The sequence below is a fragment of the Solea senegalensis genome, linkage group LG18 (genome assembly GCF_019176455.1).
Source record: "Solea senegalensis isolate Sse05_10M linkage group LG18, IFAPA_SoseM_1, whole genome shotgun sequence".
NCBI classification, from domain to species: Eukaryota; Metazoa; Chordata; class Actinopteri; order Pleuronectiformes; family Soleidae; genus Solea; species Solea senegalensis.
Genome location: NC_058041.1, coordinates 16,161,372 through 16,165,637, shown reverse-complemented (window position 1 = coordinate 16,165,637; position 4,266 = coordinate 16,161,372). Strand labels below are relative to the sequence as shown.

The 4,266-nt window shown below is 38.0% G+C and overlaps 1 long non-coding RNA gene across 1 annotated transcript; it reads left to right on the top strand.

The window, feature by feature from the left end:
- The first annotated feature begins 2,122 nt into the window (after nucleotides 1-2,122).
- Nucleotides 2,123-2,740, top strand: LOC122759441. The gene is made up of 2 exons (XR_006358261.1): nucleotides 2,123-2,223; nucleotides 2,366-2,740. It is a non-coding gene; the product is annotated as an uncharacterized LOC122759441 (long non-coding RNA).
- The last annotated feature ends 1,526 nt before the right edge of the window (nucleotides 2,741-4,266 follow it).

Here is a 4,266-nt window from a genome sequence, read left to right as displayed (position 1 = left end):
AGGAGGAGCAGGAGGAGGAGGAGGAGGAGCATAGCTCACTCACACAGGTGAGGGTGTGGTTTGCAGAGACAGACACTGAGAATAGGTGAGGCCTGTCAACACTTACTTCTGCCACTTGAAAAGTCAAAAATATACATTAGTAAGACATAATTGTGAGAACATACTGTACGTCATAATTGTGACATAGTAAGTCATAATTAATAACATTAAGTGTCTTCCACAAGTTTATTCAATATAATAAATGTGATGATTATCAATGCAACATCCTTTAAACCAGGAAAAGTCATCACAAATACCTCATCAAGATATGAAGATATCTTGTCTCTTGTATATAATATATAGATTAGAGCTGAAGCAATTACTCGATTAATCGAGTAGTCAAGCTTTTTTCATGATTAAAACAAGATTTCTGATTGTTTCAGATTCTTAAATGTGAATGTTTTCTTCAAGTCTTTGCTCCATATAACAAAGAAATCATTAAAAGTGAATCATTTTGGTTTGTGGAAAAACAAGACATTTGACAACCTCATCATTTCCAGGTTTGACAAACACTTACAATGTTTTTTAATGCTTATCTGACATTTCATTGGACCAGACGGTTACTCGATTAATCGAGAAAAATAATCGACAGATTAGGCGGTTATGAAAATAATTGTTATTTCTAATATAGATGTAATATGGATATATTGCCCAGCTGTACCTTTGCCGTGCAGATGATCTGAAGTGACAAAGTTATGTGTTGAGTAATTAGCTGCTGTCGTGGATGCCTACAAATATGACTGAGTCAGGCCTGGATTACCACATGGCTCAACAAATGTTATGTTAGCATTTTTAAAGCTGCTGCCCGTGATATCTTGTAGGCCTCATCCACACAGAAACAGAACTTTCCCTGTACAATCTTTTTCTTTTTCAATCCCGAATAGTTTCCGTAAACGCAGCGTCGGCGGCTCTCATGGAAACAAAATGTGGAATTAAACTTTGGTTTTCAGTTTCACTTTCCTTTCTGCTGTGGCAGGTCAGGGAAGAGGTTCATTACTTTATCACTTCTTGTGTTTTGTGCTGTATTATATTTATTATTTTATGATGTTTTCTTGTCATATGAAAAGTTAAGTCACCTCCGATGCATACTTGGTAAAAAAGGGGCGGAGCGAGAACACTTCCGGGTTTGAGAATCGTCCTCGCTGTTCGATTACTTGAGAATTGGAACAGCACTTAGACTGAGGCTGATGACGTTTTCACAAGTACGGGAGTACGCAAGTACGCACAAGTATGGATATTGAGAATTGGCCTGTGCTCTGGTCACGGAGGAAGTACTAAACAAACGAAGCGTGCCCAGGACCATAGTGGAAAAGTGCCATAATATAATAAACTAATAAAAGCAAGGTAAATCCTCTTTCCCACAACAAACACTGTACCTGTGGTCTGAGACTCTGCAGTCTGTTCTTTCATGTCACATAAAGACACCTGTGCTTTTATATGACGTGAAAGAACAGACTGCACTTTAAGTAGACGATGTGAGCTGATATGTAAGGAAGAAAAAACACAGAAATAGATTATTATTACTACTATATAATGTTACTTAAGGTGGGACTGCCCTGGTAGATTAATCCACGTGTCTACAAACCATTGTTTCTCAAACTCTGGGTCTTTAATGGGGTCCCGAAACAATTTTTTTAAATTTTTTTTAAAGAACGTGCAAAAAATAAAGTTGTAATTCATTTTCCAAACATATCTCAGTAATGATTTGTTTACCAATTGAAAATTATATTTGGTGCTCCAGATATGGCTGTAAATGACTGTACATTAACGAGTAGTGCGGGAAACACAGCTATCACTCCGGATACTTGATTATATTACATTTTTTATTATTGTATAATACATTTAAATATTGAGGAATTTATAGTTTAAAACGTCCCAACATGAATAAATCTATAACAAGTACCACTCAGCCAGAACAGATACGAGACAAAGACATTTGGTTGTAGACTATAGTGAGAAGACTCTCCAGCTCTTTAGTCCATAACTCCTGGTCCTATCTGCCGTATCCCTGTGGGTCACTGGCCTTTTTTGACTCGTCTTTTCCATTTGTTTTGCTGAAGATGAATAAAGTGTTGGCGAGGTTGTGAAGCTGACATGTCCCGAGCTGGCAGCCACGCTGAGGTGTGCGTCGAGGGCGTAACTTCACCGCCAACCTGTTGGCGATAAAGAGCACAGGAGTCAAAGGTGGGCTCTCGGAATATTACTTAAACATTTGTAACAGTATTTGACATTATAATAAATATCACAAGCGCAGGACTATTGTGTTCAGTGGTTTGTTATTTACAGGCAGTTTCTTACTTGTGTTTCACTGCGTCCACGTCTAGAGGTTCTGAATGAAACGGGATGATCCTCAGTGCTGGAGCATGTTCCTCCTGTGTGACCTCTGACCTTTTCACCCCTGAGGCCTGGACCATGTCATCCAAGAGAGCAGTGTTGCTGTGTGAGTCTGACCTGTGGGTTCCATAGAATAAGAAAGTGATGACCTTTTTTTCCCCACATGAATCACACACTAATATGAGACACAGACACTGTAGTGACTGTCAGCAGCTATTGTCCTCCACTCACCTGTGTGTTGGTCTCAGTGGTGAGGCAACGGTCAAGGGCACAGTCAGCAGCAGCAGGACAGTTATCTCCATACCGCAGTGGCCTGGAGCAGAGAGAAAGGGAATGATTCTGATCCAATAAAAAAAACTTCACTGAATTTCACATTCATGCGTTTGCTTTTAAGAGTCTTAGTAGCACAGTGAAAAAGATTAGGGCCACATATACATTTTTTGGGGGGAAATTTGGAAAAAAAGAAAGAAAAAAAAGCCAGAATTCTCAGACTAAACTGTAATACAAAAAAAAAAGACCCCAGAATATGAGGTTAAATTTAGAAATGTTGAATTTAATCTAAGAAACCGTCTTTTATATTTTATTTTATTTAACTGTGAACTATGTATAAAACTCAGTTTATATATATATACATATATATACATATATATATATATATATACATATATATATATATATATATACACACATATAGACTTCAGACTATGACTATTTTCTTTCTAAAATAAAAATGTTAGTAAAACTTTATTTTAGGGAACACATATTCACCATTAACTAGGTACTTACTAACATGCATATAAGTAGCATACTAGCCCTTAATTAGTAAACATTAAGCACGTATTAACACCTTATTTAGGAAAAATCTTAATTCATGTCGCAATAGAGGTAGAATAAGGTTATGTAGAATAAGGTGTTAATACGTGCTTAATAATTACTAATAAAGGGCTGATATGCTACTTATATATGTTAGTTAGCACGTAGTTAATGGTGAATATGTGGCCTTAATCCACATCTGTAGCATCTCCATTATGTTGTTATTTTTAAAGATGCTGAGACTTTTTACCCAAAATGGTCTTTCAAACTCAAAATTCGCTATAACAAACATATTTATGTTAGAGATAAATGAAAAAGAGCATGAATGCAAACTCACCACAGAGAAAAAAGAGTAAAAAGCCGCTGTTTGTTTTTGAGTGAAGCATCAACTCAGACGTTCAGTCGCTGTTTCCTGCAGACTGTAGAATGACCTCTGCTCCTTTATAGTGTGGTGGCAGGTTGTGTGTGTGTGGTGGGGGACACCGGAGTGTCTCTAACTTAACATCGTCATTATACGGTCAATCCCACTCCCACACATGTCATTAATCAGTCATGTTGGCAGTTTTATCCTCTATGTACAACAAGCTTTGATACGAACAAAAACAATCTCACATCACAACATTGTACTTGAAGTGACCTTGTACCGTGACGGATGTTTACATTCATTCTTATGTTTGCTCTTTGCACCGGTCAACCCCACCCCGACCACCACCATCACCCCACACACACACACACACACACACACACATCCTCCTCCATCCCTCTCCTCTCTCTTGCTCACTCCACTTGCTGCTGAGCAATTGTTCCAGAAATCATTCTTTCATTTCCATCACCTGCAGGAAGCACGCAACGCCCAAAATAACCCCCGATTCTCCCGCAGGCTTTTCTTTATCTGCCCCTTTTTTCCTGTGGCTTTTTCCTTTGAGTCACTTTTGCCACCGGCGTGTTTATTCCTGAAATGTACTCCGGTGCTTTTGAAAAACAACAGTTTTATCCGTCTCTTTTTCTTGGGGAATTTTACAACGTTGCATCACATAGGATCATAGGAGGAAAAAAAGAAAAAAAAAGGGTAATTTTCCA